Here is a 24,276-nt window from a genome sequence, read left to right as displayed (position 1 = left end):
ACACATCCCAAACTAGTTAATCGGGATCGTTTATAAATCTCTGGAATTTAGGATTTTTTTTTTCTTTATGATTTCTCATTAGTGGCTTAATAGTAGATGTTACAGATATTTCTACTCTGCGTGGGATCCCAACCCAGCTCCAAACGCTTCCCTCTTGGATGAACCCATCTTTCCTGAGAAGATTGGGATTGCCTACGGCCTTTCAACTTTTCTTCTATATTTAACTCCTTCTTCTTCTTCCCTTGTCTCAAAATCGGCGCTCTTTCTCCTTAAATCCACACCCTCTCCATGTCACCTCGATCCGTGCCATCCCAAATAGTCCTCAGCCTCGCTCTACCCATTAGCTTCTGTCATCGGGGCACGTAAGCAGGGGTCGTAAGCTCCACTCCTTGTACAGGGAAGAACCATCTGGGCCATCTAGGATAAATCATTCTTTAAATTTTTCCGGAAAATCTCCAGAGCTAGAAATCCATATCTTCTCTTATTTCTTCTTACAGTGTTTCCTTGCCTTAACTATTAAGAAGTTCTCAAGTGAGGGAGAACAGTCCATCGTTCTGCCTTTTAGAGATGCACAGGAAAGATGATAGCTATAATGACATTAATAAGAATTCTCCAACATCGTGGCGATTGCAAATATTGTATACCATTGTCTTCATGAATATAAAACGATTCCTTGTCTTGTTTTAGAAAATAGAGTCACTCTTCCCACATGTCCCAAAGAATTGTGTATTTTATGTAATAGACACTAACTAAATGTTTATTGAATAAATGGTCAAAGCAGCTCATTGAAATGGAAATTTTCCATGAGCTGATCATCAAGGGCCATGGAACTTTTACACCAAATAGCTGGACCTGCCTCCAGGTAAGAATCTCTCCATCTATGTCTCTATAAGCTGGCTACAAAATATTATTTTCATCAGTGTATAACCTTTATCATATGGCTTCCCATTGTGGAAAACAGAATTATGTGCCTTCTACTGCTGACTCTAAAATATTCTTGTTATAGGTTTCAAAAACCTCACATAATAGTTCCAATAATTTCTGCTGGCAACTGAAGCCCATGGATGAAGAGAAAGCAGCATAAAAGGGAAAAGTTAGTTTTTTAAAAAAACTGACTCTACATAGATGTTAGAGATGTCAACATTTTTGGGGAAAAGAATCTTGCTTATTTTAAAATGTCTAAAATTATTCTAGCCAAATAAATAGAGAACCAAGTTCTTACAGAAATATAATCCTTGTGGAAAAGATACAGATTTTTCATATAGCTATTTACTTTTTGCTCAAATTAATTGCATGTGTATGTAAAGTATACAGACCTATATTTTAAAAACATATTAAATATATTAACCTCAAAATTTGTATTTTTAACCTATGAATTTACATATATGTGAAATGGTACCAGAATATATTTAAAATCCCAGTTTATGAAAATATTTTAAAGAAATTTAAATAAGAGGAACAATACAGAGTAAAGAAAGTACATGTATAAGTCAGACTGATCTGGATTTGAATCTTCATCACCCACTATATAATATTTAACAAGTTCAATCCCATTAATACCAAAAATTGGGTATAATAAATTCAGAAAATATGAATGAATGATAAACATCATTCAGTAGGTTTAATATCCAACTATTTGATATCAAGAAGCCTTCAAAATATTTCAACCATGGTTATAAATAGAAGAGGAAAGATAATTGTTCAGGAGATGTACAACCATCTGTAAAATCATTCCTAGTAAAACCCTAACATAACAGAAAAATGAATTGAAATGAATAGGCCAATAGAGCCATAGATATAAAAGGCAGATTATTGATATATTTGCCTTAAAATAATTGGGGCTAAAAATGATGATAATTGATATATTCGCTTTAAAATAATTGGGGCTAAAAATGAAATGTTTCTAAAGTGAAGCGTGGGTACATTTTAACATTTTAACTCTGTGATCATTATCATATGCTCTTTGAAGAGAGAAAAATAGGTATATAATTTGGAAATAAAGAACTGACATAACAAATTTGGAAAATAATAACTTAGTTATCATCGTCCAGAGCAATTGTGGGGCTTAAATGAATCAGCCTCTCCAAAAACATGGGTTTCTCTTCTTCCTTCTGTTCAAGAACTGTGTCTAATTCTTTATTCCCCAAGAGTGCCCAACACAAGACTTTGAACAAAGTAGACATTCGATGTTTGTTAAGTAAATCGATGTCTTGAAAATCATTTGACAATGTACATTATCTGTTTTCCTCCACACTGAGAAACTCCCCCCGCCCCAAATCAATCAACTTAATCATTTCCTTTCACATAAGAAATGCATCTCAATTTCTTTCAGAGAACCTTACATGCTGAGTTTCTAAGAGTTTCTTTTAAATTGTTTGCCTTATGTCTATGGCCATGCCGCCCTGAACAAGCCTAATCCTGTCTGATCTCGGAAGCTAAGCAGGGTCGGGCCTGGTTAGTCCTTGGATGGGAGACCACCTAGGAAGACCAGGTGCTTTAAGTGTAAAAAATAAAAAATATGGGATTGTAAGCTGACAAGGTTCTTGCAATCTATGAGGTCAACTAAGGGTTGCCTTGCCTAAAAAAAAAAAAAAATTATTTGTCTTATATGGGGCTCGGCAACCATGTGGCTTAAAAGAAAAGAGATACCACCATTTAAGCAAAAGAAAAGCGCGTTATTTTAGTCATGTTATTCCTGCAGAAGATTTCATACACTTGACCTTTGATGAACATGTCATCTCTCCTGTCCAAAGAGATATTCTTGATTCTATTCCAGCACGGGTTTCCTAAGACAAGAACCAGAGCACGAAAAAAAGAGTCCAGTCAAAGAAGGGGGACTGGGAACCTGTCACCCCTTTTCCTTGGTGTTCCTTCCTCCCCTGCAGGCACCGTCTCTGGGATTTGGGCAGGGACAAATGTGGAAGAGGACAGCGCACTCCCAAGTATTGAGGGCAGACCATGAGCAGGGACTCCACGAACACCATCGGCTCTCATCCTTCCCACATCGCTGGTGGGAGCCCTTCTCCGTTTTACGAAAGAGAGACATCTGGGGTTCAAACAGTCTCAATAATTCACACGCCCATGTCACGCGAACAGTAAGGACTAGACCTAGTTTTTTAAAGATATAATTTATATACCATAAAATTCACGCTTTTAAAGTAAATTTCAGTGGTTTACAGTCGATTTTAATGACGTGCAACCATCAGTATTATCTAATTTGAGAATATGTTCATCCTTCTAAAAAGAAACCCCATCCCCATTAGCAGTCACTTCTTACCTCCGGCGCTAAGCAACCACTAATGTACCTTCTGTTTCTGTGGATTTGCCTATCCTGTACTTTTCACATAAATAGAATCATATAGCATATGGTCCTTGGCGATTGGTTTCTTTCACTTAGCATATTGTTTTCAAGGTTCATCCATGTCATAGCATATATCAGTACTTTCTCTTTTTTTGGCTGAATAATATTCTATTATAAGAAAAATATAAAATATTATACTGTTAGACAAAAATATTTATGGTTGTAACATTCAAATATGGTTGTAACATATCAAATATGTTACAACATGATACATATGAAAAAAGGAAATACCAGTTTTCAACTATCAGACTGGCTAAAACCTAAAAGTCTTACAATACTCTATGCTAGTGAGACCATAGGAAACCACCAGTCAAGTATTGCTGGGGCAAGGATGATGAACTGGTTGATTCTTTATTGAGAGCGATCGGGTACTATCTATTAAAATTATAAATTCACCTTCTGGAAATTCATTCTATAGATACATCAGCACATATGTGAAATAATGCATTTGTTTCGATATCATTTGTTGCAGTAAAAGACAGGAAACCACCTTAAAGTCCACTAACGGTGAACTGATTAAATAAAAAATGATACATCCACACACTGGAATGCTCTAAAGCTATAAAAAAAGAATGTGGAAGTTCTATACATACCAATAAGGAAAATTCTGTAAGATTTAGTCATACCTGAAAGAACAAGGTGAAGAACATTATCTACGGATGGGTATTTTTTGTAAAAGCAAAAAATAAAGGAGAATGTATATATGTATCCTTTATTTATACATATAAAGAAACTCTGGAAGGGTAACAAGAAGCTAACAATAGTGCTTACCTACTGGGTGGAAGAGGTGAGAACCTTATGACTGGAAAATGAGTTGGGAAAGACTTTTGGCTGCACGTATATACCTATGCTGTGGCAGGCAAAATTCTAAAATGTCTCTCCAAGCTTCCTGTCTCCTGCTTACATATCAAACACTAACCTTCATACTGCTGTGAAGGGACGTTGCTGATGAGATTAAGGTTGCAAATCAGCCGATCGTAAAGTAGGGAGATTTTCCTGGGATATGGTGGGTGGCCCCGATGGAATCACATGAGCCCATAAAAGCATGAGAGGAAGGCAGAGGAGTCAGAGAGATGAGGGAAGGGGTGAGAGTCGTGTTGCTGGAGGGGGCCGTGGAGAGAGCACAGAAAGAATGCAGGCAGCTGTCAGGGCAAAGAGTCTTCCAACCAACAGCCATCAAGGACATGCAGACCCCAGTTCTACAACCACAAGGAATCAAGCTGGCCAGCCAACAACCTGAATGAGCTTGAAAGCAGATTCTCCCCACAGCCTTCTGAGAAGAGCCAGGTGGCTGCCACCTCAATTTCAGCCTCGTGAGCCCCTAATCAGCGAAACCAGCCAAGCCAAGTTGGACTTGTGACTTCTGACACAGCTTTGAGATTTTGTGCTGTTTTAAGCTGTGATGTTTGTAGTGATATATGACAGCAGCAATAGGAAACAAATGACTCCATTATTTGTCTTTTTATTAGAAAGATTTAAAGTTAACGAAAATCCAAATAGACCTAAGATGGTTGAAAATGAGGTTAATCTTCGAGGAGCATAAATGTCTAGTCAAAAGTTTGCGGTAAGTTTTTCTTGTTTGTTTGTTTGTTTTTTGGTGCTTACATCTAAACATTTTTAGGCTGAAAATGGCAATTTTGATTAAAAAAAAATTCCCTGGGCAGCAAGTCTGCCCTGTAAAATTTGAATGGCAGGTTTAGTTTGCCAAGGCTCTTGGTCTCCTAAATCTAGTCTTCTTTAAAGACTAAAATGCCAGGATATAAACACGGTTTCTTTCATTCTTAGAAAGTTAGTTAAAACTGTTAAAATTAAATTGATAGACACTGAAGAGACAGACACTTGGCTGAAAAGAGAATGTTTGCCTTGTCTAATTGAAGTGTCTAAAGGTTAAGCCTGCACTTTGTCTAACCTTTAACTACATGATTCTTCCCTTTGGTATTGGGTATGTTCCAGAGCTTTGCTAAAGAAGTTTATTGTTCTTACATGGGGAAAAATGATCAAATAAATGATCTTTAATACAGAATTAAGTTGAAAATTCTAAGGACGCCATCTCTCTTTATTATCATTTAGCTCTTTATAGCTAAAAACTTTTTATGAAAACAAAAACCTTCCAAAATTAACTACCTTCTATGAGAAAAAGCAAAAATATATTTCCTTTCTAATGTGTGGGGAAAAAGTTAAATTAATCTCACTGTTAAGAAAAATCTACCAATTAATCTCATTGTTAGGTAAAGTCTACTTCTTTTCAAAACCATCTCTCCTCTTCTAAGACCTACGTCCATTTCTTGCTACTCACCGCTGGGCAATGCCTATTTCGGTGGTTCTCAACTGGGATAATTTTTCCCACTAGGGAACCTTTGGCAACATCTGGAGATAGTTTCAGTTGTCACAGTTTGGGGGGATACTGTTGGCGCCTAGTGGGCAGAGGCCAGGGATGCTGCTAAACATCCTATTGTGCACAGGACAACAGAGAATTGTCTGGCTCCCAAATGTCGATAGTGCCAAGACTGAGATACCCTGGTCTAGATGGATTTAGAAGAATGGGTCAGTTATAAATAAAGATGTGAGGTTCTCTATGTAGGAGAAGTAGTGAAAGCCATGTTAGTACAGGATTGTTACGGAAGGAAGGATGGAAGGCAAGCAGGGAGGGAGGAAGAAAGAAGTTCCTTTTTTGAAAGCTTCTCGGTAACTGAATTGGGTATAAATTTAAATCTATTAAAAGAAATTTAAAATTTAAAGTCCAGTCCCTCAATCACACTGGCCACATTTCAAGGGTCAATAGTCACGCATGTCACATGACTACCAGGTGAAGCATGGATTCAGATAATATTCCTGGTACACAGATAACATTTAATACGTGGGAAGAAAGGGAGAGAGGAAGAGAGAAAGTTGACAAATGCCCACATTAAGGAAAAGGAAAGAAGAGGTGAAAAAAACAACAACGATTGATCAGAGAGATGAGAAGACAAGAAGAATGAGAGTCACAAAGATCAGGAGACACTTCTAAGGAAGACTCAAGCAGCAAGGATGACTGCCATGCAGTAGGAGGGCCGAGTGATCACTAAGGAAAGGCGATGACCTTCACACTAATATATCATGGCTGACCTCCAAGACATAAGCTTTAAGTGAACAGCTGAACTTAAAGAAAAACTCAAGGCTTGAGGGAATAGGGACAGATTTTTTTTTTTTTTTTTTTTAGTTCAAAATATTTTATTATTATTTTTATTCTCGACATCTTGACTGGAAATACAAAAGATACTTTTATTTACTTATGTTTCTTTTACTTGTTTATTTTCCTGTGTTTTTATTTGTTTGTTTGTTTCTTTGTTTTCAACAGAAAAAAAATGGAGGGAGAATGCAGTTATGCGGATAGAATGACCATCAAGCAGTCTCAAAACTATCATTGTGTTGAAAATTCTCCTTTGAAGTAAGTAGAATTTCCAATAATAATTTTAGAAAAATTCCACAATTTTAAGCTATCACATTTAAAGAGGCATTTATTGTGTATGATGTTGAGGGGAAGATAAACTTTAAAAGGTAGCAGAGGAAGAATTAGGAAAGGTCACCAAGAGCAAAGATGTGTTATTATAGACCAAGTCCGAGATCATCCACACTCTCATATTCCCAATTACTATCTACAGATTCAAAAGTTGGACAGTGAGAAAGGCTGATAGGAACAAAATGGATTCATTTGAAGTCTATTGTTGGAGGAGAGCTCTGCAGATACCCGGGATGCCAGAAAGATGAACGAGAGGGTCCTAGAGCAAAGGAAGCCTGCAACATCACTGGAGGCAAAAAATGACAAAACTGAATCTGTCCTACTTGGGCGCATCATGAGAAGGGGGGGTTCTTTAGAAAAGATAATCATGCTGGGAAAAAATTGCAGGCAGCAGGAAAAGAGGAAGACCAGATATGAGATGGACTGACTCCACAAAAGAAGCCATAGGCCTGAGTCTAAAGAAGCTGAGCAGGGCTGCTGAGGACAGGACATTGTGGATGTCACTCATTCATAGGGCCGCCAGGAGACACAGCCAACTCAATGGCACGTACCAACACAACATGAGCTCTCTCATAAGAAAAGAGAAATAATCTAGAACAAAGGAGATACTCTTCCCTCCTTGTTCCTCTTATAGCCAGTTATAAAGTCCAGCTAATGCAATATCCAAAAACAAAAGTCAATTCGAATTAAACAATTAGTCGATTGGGGTAAGGGGAATGTGGAGAGGAGGAGAGAGTTTGCGTTAAACTGGCGTCCGGCATAAAGAGAATCAATCGGTAAACTGATATGTTTCTTTTCTGAATAGTATATAGAGCTTCAGTCTGATTTTCCCATTTGAAACCAAAATGGTTTTGACACGGCAACTATTCCTTTGAGTAAAACATAAGTTTCGAAACAACCCATGCGATTGGCTGCTTCCTTCATCATGCACTGTTGGTTGCCATACTGGAATGTGAACTGTCATGCCAGGCCTGAGAAGCCATTCCTTTACATGGAACCCACAGAGTCTTTGAGAGGCAGGCCCTATGAGTCCCTGGAATGAATCTGAGAGCTGGCAGGTCATTCTGGAGCAGCAGACATGGGTCACTCACGCAAGAAACCCCGTTTGGAAAGTGCAATCGTAGGAAACGACAGAGTTCTGATTTCTAGGAAGGGGTCTCTGAAAAGGGAACACTTTTCCACAGACACTTGAAACAATGTGATTCTAGCATTCTCTTGGCTCTGGATTGGAGAATCTAGCTGAGCAATAACTAACAAATACCATAATGCAGTCACTCTCTTTAAAGTCTCAGACATGCCAGCCTCAGGGCTAGCTTTGAAGCCCAAGGACATGCATGTCAGCCTCTGTAGGTTGGTCAGCTTTGCCTTGTGTCACAGTGTCTCATCCTGAATAGGTCTAGGTGAAGGGGTGTGGATATCTCTACAACTACTAAAGACACCATTCTTCAGATGTGAGGCCTGGAATATCTGCCACGTAAAGGGAGAACATTCTATTATTGTTGGTGATAAAAATAGATATTATGTAGAAGATAGTCATGAAAACAATTCTATTTCCAATTCATCAGCACTTGAACTGGCTGCTCCCACCATGCTATGCTCTCCCACTGGTTCTGCAAGTCAACAGTCCTCAGTCAGGTCTGTCTCCTCCCCTTCTGTCCCCGCTCCAAGACTCTGACCTGACATACACTTCTGTCTCTCTAATCCCTCCCCATCCACCACCTCGTCCAAAATCTCAGAAGGACACCACAGGATCTTGGCATTTAACTTGTGAAAAGTCGCCAGGCCTAACTGTATCAGTGCCCCTACTGAATGCTCATACAATGAAATGAGAGTTTAGTATGAAAAACCCCACTGCTTTTGTAAATGCTACGATAATACTCATTACATCAATACAGAGCAAGAGAAAGGAGCTCAGACTTAATCCGTTTTAATCTCAGTTATTTCCTAATATAAAAGACTGTAGGCCTTTTCACATTCTTTTGGAAGGATTAGTGAAGGCAAACATGAATAACAAATTGACATTTCTGAGTTCTGGAAGAGCCAAAAGCAATACAAAAGGAAGGCAGACGGATCAAATTTCTGAACAGAATTATTTTTCTAAGCAGAGTTTAAAAGTTAACATTAGGAACAAATGTTAAACAGCTCTGCACAGTTATTTTTCTTTACCTGGAACACATTTTGCCAAACAGTTAAACTGACAAGTTAGAAAGACACATCTTGATGCCATAGAGACAAAAGAACTCTGTTTACGTGACAGGCTTAAGAGAATTTTTTTAAAGAAGAGTACCTTAGATAACAAATTTTATATCCCTCTAGTCACTTCATTGTCTGGGATATTCTAAAACTAACGCTATCAATTTTTTCTTAGTGAAGAATATGTTGATTCCCATCAAATCATTGAATGTTAGTGTTAAAAGAGATTTTGAAATTATCTACTTCGGCCTCTTCATTTCATAAAGGAGGAAAGCAAGATCCAGAAAGAGTCTCCAAGCCATCAAACAGCATAAAACCAGAGAGCCATGACGATTCAGGACTACGACCCTGGTTTTCTGATAATTCATCCAATGATCTTTTTGTTTATCATTGTCCTTCTCCTGCAGAAGATTACATTTTATTGTTGTATAGTATTAACTTTCTCCTCCATTATAACCCCATTCCGATTTGCTTTGATGTATCTCGACTCAAAATAGCAAGAACAAATTGATTCTGGTGGCCCTACTTGTCTCAATGCCCCACGAAGTCGCTGAGAAATGCTGTAAAGGTCAGGTCTACCCAAGCCCTGTGATAGCAATTCATATCTGTTTATAACAGAATCATAAAACAAAAAGATCCCTAAGTTCCACGATGGAAGTCTGGATCCTCACACACTCCACCTTCACCTTTAATCCTAGACCTGGAGTTTAGTCTACACCCGAGTTTCTCAACCTCGGCATTATTGACTTTTGGTGCCAGTCACTTCCTTGTTGTTGAGGGCCTTTCTGTCCGTTGCAGGATGCTTAGCAGCATCGCTGACTTCCACCCAGTGGATGCCAGTAACATTTCACCCCTGAGTTGTGACAACGAAAAATGTCTTCAGACATTCCAGATGTCCCTTCGGGGGACAAAATCATCCCAGATTGAGGACCACTGGTCTAAATCCTTCAGCACCTCTGTGAACCTTGACACAAAATAGGAACAAAAGCACAGATGAAAAATGGGATAAAAAAGAACTCATGGGCATCTCTGACTGTGGACCTTCCTTGGCTCTAAAGCCATTTGAATGCTTTGGGAGAAAAAAAGGAAAGTTGTTTTAACCAACCATATGCCTTTCCTCGCTCCCACCACACTATTGCCTTCAAGTGTATTTTTGTGGCCATGAAAACAGAGCCTGCCTGTTTGTAATTATACTATTATTCTGTAGCAAATTTCGGAAAGAGCCAATTGGTGTACTTCCAACCTCAAACTCCTCTCTTCTCCCCGCCTTAGCCAGGACTTGGGAGAGGGGAGGGAACGAGAGGAGAACACCTCATGAGTTCAGCTCTGACCTTGTTCTGATGCCTCCACTCAGCACCAACCTCTCGGGTCTCCAGGACCTGCCCACCAAACCTTCAAACTTCACCTTGGCTCTGCCTCAACTTCATGCCACAAGGTTCTCATTTACTCAGCATTTTTACTTAAAACCACAGAACTTTGGTGAAAGATGGTCAGAACTCAGTAACCATGATGTGGTAAAGTGGGGTGGGGAAGAGGTAGATTCCCCCTTCTTACCCAAAACGAGTTATGATTTTTTATTCTGAATATGCCAATGAAAGCCATGCTGTAGAAATTTAATAGAAATGTTTAATAGGTGTGGTTCTTATAGCATTTCTTCTCTGGCTTTTTATAAATTGAGATATAAGGAATCAAATGCTCAAATCTGAAGTGTAAAGCTCTATGAATTTTCATATGTATACATTCATGCAATTGCCTTCCAGATCAAGATCCAGAACATTTCCATTACTCAGAAGGTTCCTCTGCCTTCGTCCAGTTAATATCGACCCTCCCACCTCCCAAGGCAAGCAATATTCAGTGTCTATCAATGAAGATTGGCTTTGTCTGTTTCTTAGCATATAAATTAAGTTACACGATATGTACACTTTGTACCTTTTTTGGATTCGTTTCTAAAGTTCATGCATATAGTTTTGTGTGTCAATGCCTTGTTCTTCTTTGTTGCTATGCGGTATTCTATCATGTAAATATACCACGGAATCTGTTAATAGACATTTGTGGGGCTTTAAAAAATATTTGGGACTATAATGAGTAACATGGAAAGAAAATATGTACAAGCCTTTGTTGGTTATGAGCATCTGTTTCCCTTGGGTGTATAACTAGGAATGAAATTCTAACATTAACAAACATAAAATACCAATCATTAAACCTCGTTTTCTGTATCAGTGTAAAGACTTAAAGGATATAGTGATAGTCACCCATTTACTTTGCATAAAGGAAAAGTAGATGAACTGTTTTTTATTAATGAATCAGAAAAAAATATACTAATGCAGTAACAACAGAAAGATGAACATCAAATTTGTCCTAAAATAGGGAACTATTTCATTGTGAAAGAGCACTATTTATTTGCATTGGGACCATTTAATCTGGACTTTCCTGAGAAAACTGAGTCTTATGGTCACCCAAGGTAATTCTGACTGAGTAGATGGAAGCTAGGGGCAGATACCTAATGGCAACTTCAGAAAGAGCTTTCTTAAAAAACTTGGCCCTCGTCCTTTAATCATGACATTGGTCAGAATCTTCTTCACTGAAATTTTATAAATACTCCATACATAGCAAGTCATAAATCATAAACCTCAAAGCCAACGGAGCTGTCTAGGAGGGACTGAGGGCTGGAATGCAGGCTTCCAGGGTTGAGACATATGCTTTCAAGAACTTGGCTATACCCGCAGCTAAAGTGCCACTCTATTAATTTATGAGGTTCTCTCTTCTCTTTCATTTTCTCTTCCAGTTCTGAATACATTCTGACTTAAAGTAAGTTTAGGCTAGCCACATATGCTCCATGTTATTTCACTGAAAAGAAGTGAACTGCAAATTTCATCAGCGGTTGCGACACATTTGGCAATAGCTTTCTTCTTCATGCTTCAGTCACTGGACTTACTATGTGATGAGAATCCCAGAAGCACAGGGTGACAGTGCCTGAAATCTTCACTAAATCAAATACCATGAAATTGTTTCATCAAGCTGACTCTCGACGTCGGATGGGAGGGGGTTGGAGTTACCCCATCAAAGCTGATGTTTTTAGACTTATGTGGGAGAACAATGATGCTTTATTCCTAAAGCGTTTAAAAGTTCGAAAGCAACACAAGATAATAAGCATAAATTAGCAATGCGTTTTGAATATGGGACTGCCAGTTTTTACGGGCATTTAAAATTACTATTGTCAAAAAAAAAACAGATAGAGAAAATTCAGAACTAAATTATCTCTTGAAAGGGAAAAATATATACTGGCTACCTTTAGAACGTCCCCAAATTCACTGTATTGAAATGATTAGTTGCATAAAGAGAGTAAATTTAAGTGCAATAATGATGATCTGATATTAAGGATACCGTATTCCCTACTGAAGAAAAGGAGTCATTCTAAGTGAATTTAGTGGGAGTCATAGCCTGTTACAAAATTATAGATTAGAAAAAGGACAAGAAATATAGCATAAGATTAGAAAACTAAAACAATATTTATAACAAATTCTTTGTGGACAAATCCTGATTTTATAGCATCATTATCTTAATGCTATTTTTATCTTTTCTAACAAAATATAAAACATTTTTAGCTAAGTCTAACTTCTAGCCGATATCTAAAAATTAATCAATATGGTCACATTTTTGTACTTTAATAAAATGTGTATCTATACTGACACATGACCCAGTAATCATACTCCTGGACATCTGTGCCAGAGAAATGAAACTTTATGCCCACATAGAAACCTGTACACAAATAATCATAGCAGCTTTATTTGTAATAGTCAAATATTAGAAACAATCCAAATATCCATCAGCTGATGAGTGGTTAAAAAACTGGTACATTCATAGGCAGAACAGCACTTAGCAATAAAAAGGAGCGAACTCTTGATACATGCAACAATTTGGATAGATGTCCAGATAATTATTTTAAGTGAAAAAAGAGCTAATCTCAAAAGGTCATGTACTATATAATTACATTTATATAAAGTTACCAAAATAGCAAAATTATATAATATAGATAGAGAGCAGCTTAGTGGTTGCCGTAGGTTAGAGATGGTGAAGGGGAGCGAGCATGACTATAAGGGGGTAGCATGAAGGAGCCCTGTGGTCATGGAACAGTTTTGTACATTGACCGTGGTGGTGGCTACACAATTTGCAAGCGTGATAGCATGGAACTATGTCAATTTCATGACTTTGACATTGTAGTGTATTTATATAAGATATAACCACTGGAGGTAACTGGGTATAAGGTACATGGAATCTCTGTATTTTTGCCACTCCCTGGAAATCTAATTAATTCAAAGTAAAAAAAAAAAAATTAAATCTACAGCCACATCTGTATCTGAACACACACACACACGCGCACACACACTCATTCACTCACACGTGAGTCTTGCCCCCTACCTTTTGAGGCTCAGTACAGCCTGGAAAAAAAAAAATTCTTCCTAAGGTTAATTTTTCTAATTAAAAAATAAAATCATCATTAATAGCAAAGGAAAAGGTTTTATAAATTCTTGACACCGAAATTAAACCTATTTATGCTAAAGTAACACAAAGTCACATTAAAATGAACCAAATCATGTCATTATTTAACACAAGTTGTTATAACACGACATAACAAGGAAATGGCCCTTCAATTCCTCACTAACAGGGTTGTCTATCTGTACATGTTCCACTCCTACCTAGCAGTGACGTATCGTGCATGGGAACCTGCAGCCATAACGCATGTACTTGATGCTCACTGTTTAAGTAATTGTACAATTAGTTTAAAAAAAATAAAAAAGAATCACAATGATAAATGTATCAGTGATAACAACAATACAGATGGCGCCTGAGATTATCATTGTTCCATATTAGGAAACGGGCACCTTCCTGCAGGAGGAGACGGCATGAGGCACCAGCTGCCCAGAAGGCAGGGCGAATCCAGCCCAGCCTTCCTGGATGTCAAGAAATATCCATAAAGATAAGTAGGAATATCAGACCAAACTCCCCTAAAAAGTCCAATTCTTGTAACCTGAAATGACAGAAATTTCAGAAGACTGAAATGGTATATACCTAAATCACCAGGGTAACTCGCAACTGGATGTGAAAACTATGAAGTTTGTTCCTTGTATTTTTTCCATTTTCGATGTTCATATTTTACTTATGAAATCTATTTTATAAATACACACATACTCACGCATGTACTTGTGTACATGTGTGCATCCGTGTGCATACACGCCTTTAATGGTAATGCTCACCAAGGGTCCCGCGCTAAGATGAAATTGTAGTAGACGCTTTTGCTCCCTCCAGATCCCCAAGGTCACGTTCACTCTTTTGGGGCCGCCTTCCCTGGTTCGGGTTGGCTTTGGCCTCTGGGACTACCAGCACTGCTCTTGGGCTCTGGGAGCACCTGTGACTATACCACGTGGGAGCGGACCCCTTAGCTCATGACTAACAACAAGGGAACATGAAAATGCAGCTCCCTCGCATCCGAGGAGGCGGCACGGTCTCTGAGATGTGAGCCGCTCTCCGGGTACCAGAAGAGGGGTGGGGCTTCGCTCCACATTGCATCCCTGCCTGGATTTTGCCCTGGCTACCTGCTCGCCCTGCTCCCTTAACCTGCCTTCATCTGCAAGCATTTTCTTAACCACTTACATATAAATCCTCACTTCAGAGTTTCTGGGCACCAAAGTAAAAACAAACCTTTTTTCACGTTAAAATTTTTCTGAAGTCAAGGAGTATCTTATAATTGATATGAACATTTAATGCAGCTTTTCTTACTGTAAAATCTATTATTAAGTAGATGTGTACCTTATAATAGAACACATCTAAGACGATAAGCTGTGTAGGGGGAAGGTGAGTGTTTTGTTTCTCTAGTGTGCATCTGACACCCCAAACATCGGCTCAAACATATTTTACTCAATACATGTTTGTTGAATGGATTAAAAATATATTTTATAATTTGTCTTGTATTATAATTCAAATTATGAATTTCCCTGATAGTAGGGCATGAAACATGTCTGTATTTACATTTTCCACAATACTTAACACAATGTCTTGTCCAAATTCGGCACCGACAAATATTGACTATACTTGAAACACAGATGCAAAAATTTTTCTAGAGGGAAAAATAAATATAAAGCAGGAAAAGCAGAGAAGAACAAAAGGAAAAGGACAGAAAAAACTGGGAGACGAGGGAAAACAGTAGGCTGGAGAGGGGTGAAATTACTAATTAGAAATATGAAGTGGCAGCTGCAGTCCACCTTCAAGTGAAAACAAAGAAGAGATCACAAAAACTAAAATGGCTGGGAATAAGACGTGACCAGGAAGCATCTGATCTACACTGAAGTTAAGGAGGAAGGGGACAAGCATTTTTCAAGACCGGCAAATTAAGATCGGGACTAGATCTCCCACAGTGTGCAAAGCTCTCCAACTAGCAGCTATGGACAGGTAGTAAGAAGACACCTAACACAGAGCTATGACACAATGGCTTGTATGGCTCACCGTGACACCAGGGACTTCCAGAAACAACCACAACATGGGAAGATGCCCAAAGCCAAGCTGGAAATTTTGGATGTCCGTATTCTTGGGGCCAACCAACCAGCACTCAAATACCCTCCCATCAGTCCTCCGCCAAGGTCACTCATCAGGACTGAGTCATCCTTCTCTAGTATTCTTTAAAGACAGCCAAGCAGTCACAGGGGTGTTATTTGCAGTTTGGTGAGGATTTGATCACAGGTAAGGTGATTTTTGAAGCTGTCTTGCATTAAGAGGTGTCTAGATAAGACAATATAGCAGAGGAACAAAAATACACCATTTCGGTGTGAGCAAAAGTATCGTTATCTGTGTTTGTGTTAAAGCACATATGTGTCCATGTGTGCTGTGATGTGTCTAATCACGTTTGGCACGTTACTGTGGAATCTGCTGAGTTAAGAGAGTCGATGTCATTGGGAGGGAACGAAATCAATGTAAAGGATGCACCGGTTCCTCTGATACGCAGAATTCAACTTGTCCCGATGAGTACCCCCTTTTACCTGGGATGCCTAAACTCCCCATGGAAGGGGCAGGAAGCAGGAAAAAGGTGAAGGAGATGGGAAACACAAGATGGGGGTGATACGGAAATCTGAAACAAAAATTCATAATCTATGGAGGATGGGAACGAGAGAGGCGCGGGCATGGGCAAGGCCACAGCTGCACCCCATCCCACTTCTGGACCACTCAGGAAGGAGGAAGCAAGAAGAAGAACATTGGAGCATCAGCTTGTCGTACCCAGGGTCTCCTGCTATCCATCCGCACCTGGCCCACCTCTCGTCTCTCAGGGTCATTGCTTTCATCCAGGCTTTGTCTGGAGCCCAGGTGGCTGACTCAGCCCAACTCATTTTGTGCACAGGTCTCTAAATCCTCATCTGAGAAGAGCCAGCCATTGGCATGACAAATGTGGCTAGAGCGAGTAATGAGGCAGTGTTAAGGGAGGCAAGCAGAGAAGTGGAGTCATCTAAGAAGAGATGTCTTACAGCTGGAACCCCTAAATTAGCGGTTCTCAACCAGGAGCACGTCTGCACCCCCACACACACTGGCAACACCGAACAGTGTCTGGAGACCCTTTTGGTTGTCACAGCTGGAGGTAAGGATGCTGTTGGTTTCTAGTGAGTAGAAGCCAGGGATGTTGCTAAACATCCTACAATGCATAGGACAGCTTCCAACGGCTGTGAACCAAAATGTCATTAGTGCCATGGCTGAGAGACCCTGGCCGAAAGGACACCACTCCTAAAGGTGAGCGGAAGCAGCCAGATTACATGGCCAAGGACAGAGCTGGCTAGTGCTAGGCATGGGGCCTCTCTGGACTTCAGAGGGCTTCTAACTCAAGGTAACGAACAAACAGGAACTCGGCTCATGTAGCTGACACATCAAGGGCTTCAGAGTCAGAATCCAGAGGCCACGTCTCCCCAGCGGCGTGAGCTCAGGCAATTACTACACGTTTCTCAGTTTCAATTTCTTCATCTATAAGACCAGGATCCTAACATCTGCTCCACAGGAATTTGCAAGGGTTAATGAAGATATTGAATAAGAAGAACTTCTCAGCAGGCACTCAACAAAGAGGACTTCCTTTTCCTTTTCTTGCTCTGGATAACTTCTGGAATGAATATCAGAGGTAGAGGGAGGAAGGGGAGAGTCTGATTCTCTTCCCACAGCCCGATATTTGCAAAGTTCCTTGATCCTCCTTCGCTTCTTTCCTTTTTTCTTTCCCCTCTGCCTCCCTTTGAGGATTGAGATTGCCCATCCATCAATGATCACAGACTCAGGCAGGGCCTTCAGCTACTACTTTTTCACCTTGTGACTCAAGATATAGCAAAGTGAACTCACCAGGGATCTATCTATGCACAAAAGAGACCAAGAAGCCTGTTGAAAAAATACTCATCCTAAGAGAACAAAGGATCAACAGCAAAAGTGTGTTTCAAAGACAACAGGTGAGCTTTGAAAGAAAGGGGTCGTTCTGAGCACAGCATAGGTCCTGTATTAGAATTGTTACTTAGTTCAACCATTGCGGATTCACTCCGAGTGTCTGGACAAGGAAACTCTAATAAATATCTACTAAAAGCCAAAACGTTTCTGCAAATTTCCAAGCACTACTGAAGCACAAGGGATCAAAGAATCTGTGATTGCGGAGGAGGAGCTGGCGTTGGCCGAGGCACTGCTGGCAGTGGCTGCTTCATTCTGATGACCATGTTGGTGACATGGTGACCCCTATCTGCACTCTTGACAGAAGGCATTGATTGCAACTGCAGCAGCAACGCCTTCGAGAGGAAGTAGTTCCTTTGGGGCCACTGAGAACAATCCATTTCCTCCACACAGAGACCCAAAACAGGGGAGGACCGAGGTGGCACGCACTGCTCCAGTATCGGACACACTGTGAGAATATGGGGGGCACTTCCCCTGGGAGCCCCCAGCGCTCTGGAGGGATGACTCAAGCAGCGGAAGCAGAGCAACCAGATAAACACTGCTGGTTGTCACTAGTATCTTTTTCTTTTTTACCAGAGATCTCCATATAGTTGAATAACGTTCTGATTATTAAAGTAAAACTCGTTGCAGAAAGGTCATAAACTTCAACAACAACGCAAAAGAAAAATGGCAATTGTCAGTCATGCCACTGCTCAGAGATGACCAGCACTGTGGTTGCAATGCGTTTCCTTTGGTCTTTTTCTCTGCTAGGGATGTTTTTACATCGTTGAGAATATGTTGGATGTCCATTTCCATGCCCAACATTCTTTTCCATCCCACACTGCGGTGGTCCAAGAAGTTAATGTGTCAAGAACACTTGCCATGGCCCCTGCCCATCGAGTTCCAACGGAGCGTGGGGAAGCGGAGTTACTATTCTTTTAACTTAGCTGATCCACAGTTGATACTTACAGGGCACTGTATCCTCACTTCCTTGCTTCGATTAAGAAAATATATTAAGTTCAAATCTTTCCCCTTAGGGGGAGGGAAAGTGAAGCCGACTTGCCTCGCAGAGCCCTGGGGGCCAAAGGAGGGCTCAGGATCCCTCCCTCACCCAGATGATCACCACACATGGTCACCCCAGGAATGAGATAGTCTGGAACACATGCAGTGTAAATAAAGACTCGAGGAGGAAATAAAAGCCTAGCTCTCGAACATATATTAGAGGAATGCAAAATATTAGACCTAAGGCGTTCACATCGAATCTCTTACATTCCATTATTCAGATCTGAAGCTCCTTTTCTTGTTCTCTCTGTCTTTTTTTTTTTTTGACAGGATGTTCATTCGAAATCAAGATTGTAAAACTAAACCATTTAAAATATATGCATGCTTACTTAGCAAAAGGGTCCTAGGGTTTAAGAATGATTTTTAAAATTAGATTTTTCGATTTGATTCAATAAACATGTATTAAATGTCAACCCTGGAGTCTCTAACTCCATTCATTTGTAGGTACTAAAGGTCCCCAAGAGGCGAGCCCACCCTGCCCAATTCCAATTAACCTGATCTCCAACCATTAATAAACATATTTTCGAGTGCGTACTATGTATGTGCTGGGTCATTGGGCAGAACTATTAGAATGCTAATCTAACTTGTCTACCATCAAAACACATTTCCATCCTTTCTATAGAACTATTTCACATTCCCCTCACTTCTCTTATATGTATATATGTTTAAACCTTTAACTCTCCTATATACACATACATTTTACACATGCATGGTGATAAAAGGCACCTAAAGCATGGCTTCGATGTCAAGAGGCAATAGGAAATACTAAAGACTGTGACGACTCAGAGTGCTCACTTTCCACCGAAAAGTCAGCACTGATCCTAGCTGATGGATGTCTGTGGCTTTGTGGGGCCAATGTCGAGTTTGTCAAGAAAACACAAAAATCCGAATTTTTAAGTCGAATCTCCTTTTCTAAAAATTTAGATTTTTCAAAATACTGTGTAGGTCAAACAAAAAAAAATGACTAAAATGAGGAATGTCCATACGTTATTGAGAGAGCACGTAAGTTGGTTCAACCTCTGTGGAGGGGTAATTTGGAAATATCTGTCAAAATTAAACATATGCATTCTTTCTGAGTCAGATGGTCCAGTCCTAAGTATTTACCCTGCAGCTACTCTCGCATGTGTGAAATTATGTGTGTTCAATATGCACTCCAACATTGCAAGACAGCAAACCTTGCACATGCCCGCCGAAGTAAGACTAATTAAGTAAATTACAGCACATCGGTATAGTAGAATTCTTCATTATTTAAAAATTGAAGCAGCTTTATAGAAAATGATTTCACAGATAAAGTACCAAGTTAAAAAAGGTACAGAACACTATATAAATATGCTACTGTTTGTGCAGAAAAAAATAAAAGGATGTCTACATTTGTCTATGCTTCAAGATGGCCAAGGGCCATTGAATCTCCAGCAGACTTGCATGAGAAAAGGGGAAAAGGTCTGCTTGGCTGTGGACTCGGGGCTTTTGACCACTCCGCCACAGACTCGAGGCCATTGCTAGGGGCACCGCGCTCACCCCCTACCACTATGTTCCAATCCTTGTTTCCAGACGGGCAGATGGGCACTCCAATGTCTCAGTGCCCTCAACAGGTAACAGAAGCTATGATCAACAGGCTTTACCATTTCTATTTTCCTGGGTGGGATTCTGCCTCTGGCCTTCCGTGGCCACTCCATCCCTTGCCACTAAATACTGCCTAGGATATGGGCAGCCCGCCCAGAATGAGTCCTACCTTTGCCATGCCTCCATGGGCATCAAGGAATGTGCTACTGTCTCCCTCTTCTGAACCATGTCTTTCTAGGGCCTGGTTAGAGCACCAAGTCAGGTGGCAGGACTACTCCATGGAGCGCAAGAACCTCATTACTTATATGGTCAAATAAACCTTGCAAATGCTACACACGCTTGCGTGTTCATAAACACACTAGCATAGCGATGACTCTAAAGACTCTGCAGTGTAGAAAGATAATCATCATTTTTTTCTCATCCCACTGTTGCCCAAGGTGATTTGAGTAATGGATTCCCCTCTTTCTGTTGTATGCCTGTGAACACAGTGCAAAACTAATGTTTCCCAAATATAACACACCGGGGAAAGTCTATTCCAAGCCATGTCCAGCTTCCATTCTTTTCTCCAGCTTGCCCTTTATAGAAGATATTCTAGCAACCTTCCCAAACAAAGCCGCAAGGGTTATGACCACCACAAAAAAGAGACGCAATAGCTGAGGCGGAGAAAGCCAATAGGAGGAAAAATTTAACACCTAATTCTATAATTTGATGGTTAATTTCATTTCAGATCATGAGAAAATAAGCCCGATCGTGGAAAGTAATAAATCAGAAACCAGGAGGCAGGCAGGTGGGAGAACAGACAGGAATGCTGAAGGTTACAGAAGGCGATAGGTCATAAATCAGGAGCTAAGCGAACACGAAATACCTGAGGAGGTCAAGGTCAGTGGGTTGCACTCTGGGCAGCCCATCAGAAACCATTAAAAAGCCACTGGAGTAAGATGACTATAGTTACCTCCGCAACGGAAGCTTCAAAGATTACTACTTCAGGTTTGATGGATCTGAATCCACTGAGGCCGACACACCATTGTGAATGTCGCACACCTAAGGGGAACCAGTAAGATGGCAGACACTGTAGATTTGTATATTTATTACCATAACTTTCTGGCAGAATTTTTCTAGCAAAAGTTTTATACTATGACAATATAGAAACAGATTATATTTGTAATGCATGCGAAGGTGCCACATGAGCTAGCAGTCCTTCCTCAAAGGTCTACTCAGTTCGCAGAAGGCCATGTGGTGTATGGTATGATGCCAGCTCTTAAAATCAGGTTACCTACGTCCTACGCCTGGCTCCATCGGACAGTTTTCTTTACCCTTCTAGGTCTGAAGTCCTCATCAGCTAAATGAAATTTGGTTCTAGATCACCTTTCAGGTATGAGAATATACTACACACTTTTTCACCTCTGATTTTTCACTGATGCTGTTGGTTCTACTTCGAATGCTTTACTCATCACCAGGCTGACCCTCCAAATCCTTCAGGTCTCAGTACAAATATTCTGGAAGGCCTTCGTTTCTACTACGCTTAGGGCCCCTATTGAAAGCTTCCACAGACCATCTGTCATCCACCATCATAAGTCACATCACATCTGACCATAAATATTTATTTCAGTGTTTGTCTTTCCCACTAGACTTTAAATGCCACTAGGATGGGAAACATCTCTCTTTTTCTGGGCTGTCTCTTCACTGCGAAGCACACAGTAGGAACTCGATAAATAGATGAAGACATGAAGGATCTCAAACTTTATATGGAAACCAACAGTTTCATTTTTAAAGACTTGTTTTAGATCTACTATACCTCTTCATTTAAAATTTATTAAAGTAAGCCAAATTCACTTGTCTCCTGGCTTAAGAAAATCAATTCTTAAATCCTGACTTCTAATCTCTACATATTTTTCTAAAAATAAAGTGCTCTATAGGCACAAATACATTCCTGTAAAGTTGTATATGGTTTGAGTATGTGAAAATGGTTTCTATTTTAATTTTACTCAGGAATGTACCCCAGTTAACCTTTTTAATAAATTCAGATTAATTAGGACTATTTTTACTTGAATGAGTAGGCTCTTGATATTAAAAGGGGAGTAGAGTTGAGGAAAGCTCTCTTATTATTGATATGGAACTATTTCAATCTTTTTTTTTTTCAGTGAAAAAGCAAGAAAAAGAACACCACAAGTGTTATTTGCATGAGACCCCCCACCCCCACCCCGCACAGCCGCATCCCCTGCTCTCCCAGAGGACTTTGTGTTTGGTGGTCATGTCTTGGGAAGCCAGATAGGATCCTATAAAAGTAGAAGCGGGTAGAAAGGTGAGACCACCCGGCTCTTACGGGGTACAGGGGCAGTGTTTAGGGGGGAAGGCACACATCCCTGCAGGAGTGTGACATCACCACCTGGCAGGCAAGAATCTCAGCGCTGGCGTACGTTAAGGAGAGCAGACCCTGAAGCTGGACTGCCTGGATTTGAATCCTAGCTCTGCCTTAACTATCTAGGGAAACTGTTCAAGTTACTTAGCCTCGTGGTACCCAGTCCTCTCATCTGCAAAACGGGAATAATCTTGGCTACTAAATCCTAGGGTTCTCACACAAGTAAAATACATCAATGCATTCGAGCACTTAGAAAAAAGCTAGAAAAAAGCCTATCATGTTAAGTGCTCGATACACGTTAGATAGGATTTTTGTTACTTTTATTTTTGTATTCATGGGTGGGGACCAGGAAAAAGAGGCCTTTGTGGGGTACAGAGTACACCCAGGCTCTCCAGCTTAGTCCGAGGCAACTGAAAAAAAAAAAAAACTGAAATGGCAAAATTTCTTTGGGTTGTGGAGCCCAAAGGAACTGAGACCATTAAGAGATCACACTAGAATAGTTTGGGATTCTCCATATTCTCTGACTTTGGTGTGGGCAGTGGCAGCGAGGGAGAAGACAGAAGGCTGGGTGAAGACACTAGCTAACACACACAGGTGACAGCATGAAGAAAGAACAGCAGTGAAGAAGTGGACAGGGGTGATGTCAGGAGGCAAAGATCATTAGTCTCCCTGGTCAAGTGTTTGCCAGGCTTTCCTTCTCAGGTGCCTCTGGGGAACAGGATAGGTCGTGCCTCATGGTAGAAGCCATGCAAAGCCCAAAACCTATATAATAGTCCTTAAGTTCTTTAACTCAACAGCAAAAATCTCATTGGGCAACACAGATGAGATGAGATGCTGAGCTGGAAGATCAAAAATTAAGTCTCTCTATCAATAAGTAATTTGTTAGCCTATTGTTCTCACTTTATAGTTCTATGCCTTTTCCTACCATTAAATATCAGAAACTAATTTTCACCTAAAACTGTAAAAAGCTTTACGCTTTTGCATTTAAAGACTACTGATTCATCACCAAGTTGTCAGGAGTGATACACACACACACACACACACACACACACGCACGCACACGCACACGCACAAACATGCATGCCTCTCTCAAGAGGTCATTTAGAAGAGGAAGACAACCATCATTAACTTCATTTCTAACAGTTGGGCTATTATAATCTGGTTGTTCCTTTCACAAAGCATCTGTGACATTGTTGGAACTTGTCATTAAGTCCCTGGCAGCAGGCTCACCTCTAATCTTGGCAGGGCACTGGCTACTTACTACCCTGTTTATCACCCATCTCCACACGCTGTAACTGAACATTGTGGCTGGGCTTTCATTGTAATTAGAGTCGGGCCTCTTTGCCAGGTGGTTCTCCCTCCTCTACTAATTAGTCCAGTTTTCCCTTTAAGGCATGTAAGAACTATCAGTTAAGTCAAATGAAAACAATAGGCCCGGTGATGTAAGTTTTTGAAACTGTCGAGTACTTTCTGTATTTTATCACATGGTCGTGAGGATTACTCTGCACTTATGGGCAAACTATTCAGCTACTCGTTAGCTCAGTGCAGACACATCCAGGCCTGTTCTGGTTAACTAACCTATTAATGTGACACAAGAAAAACAAATCCTTTTCCACAGGTGTTAAACCGAGTATCATACTAAGACCTTCCTTTCCTGGTGCCTTGGTAATCATTTCTCTCACGGCATGACAATTCCAAGACAAGGATTTGGAACAAAAAGCAACAAAAATAATGGTATCTTGAGTTAAGAAGCTAGAATCATATTTTGCAAATATATCATTGGGTCATTTTTCAAGCATCTTA

The 24,276-nt window shown here is 40.2% G+C and overlaps 1 protein-coding gene and 1 pseudogene across 1 annotated transcript in view; one reads left to right on the top strand and one right to left on the bottom strand.

Annotated features, from left to right (window-relative positions):
• The window catches only part of MID1 (midline 1), a 546,989-nt gene that overhangs the window by 420,415 nt on the left and 102,298 nt on the right, over positions 1 to 24,276 (bottom strand). The gene's annotated exons all lie outside the window — the stretch shown is intronic.
• Positions 2,385 to 2,503, top strand: LOC112472350 (annotated as a pseudogene).

The sequence above is a fragment of the Pteropus alecto genome, unplaced genomic scaffold, assembly GCF_000325575.1.
Source record: "Pteropus alecto unplaced genomic scaffold, ASM32557v1 scaffold511, whole genome shotgun sequence".
In the NCBI taxonomy this organism is placed as follows: Eukaryota; Metazoa; Chordata; class Mammalia; order Chiroptera; family Pteropodidae; genus Pteropus; species Pteropus alecto.
This window is presented reverse-complemented; position numbering and strand designations above follow the sequence as displayed.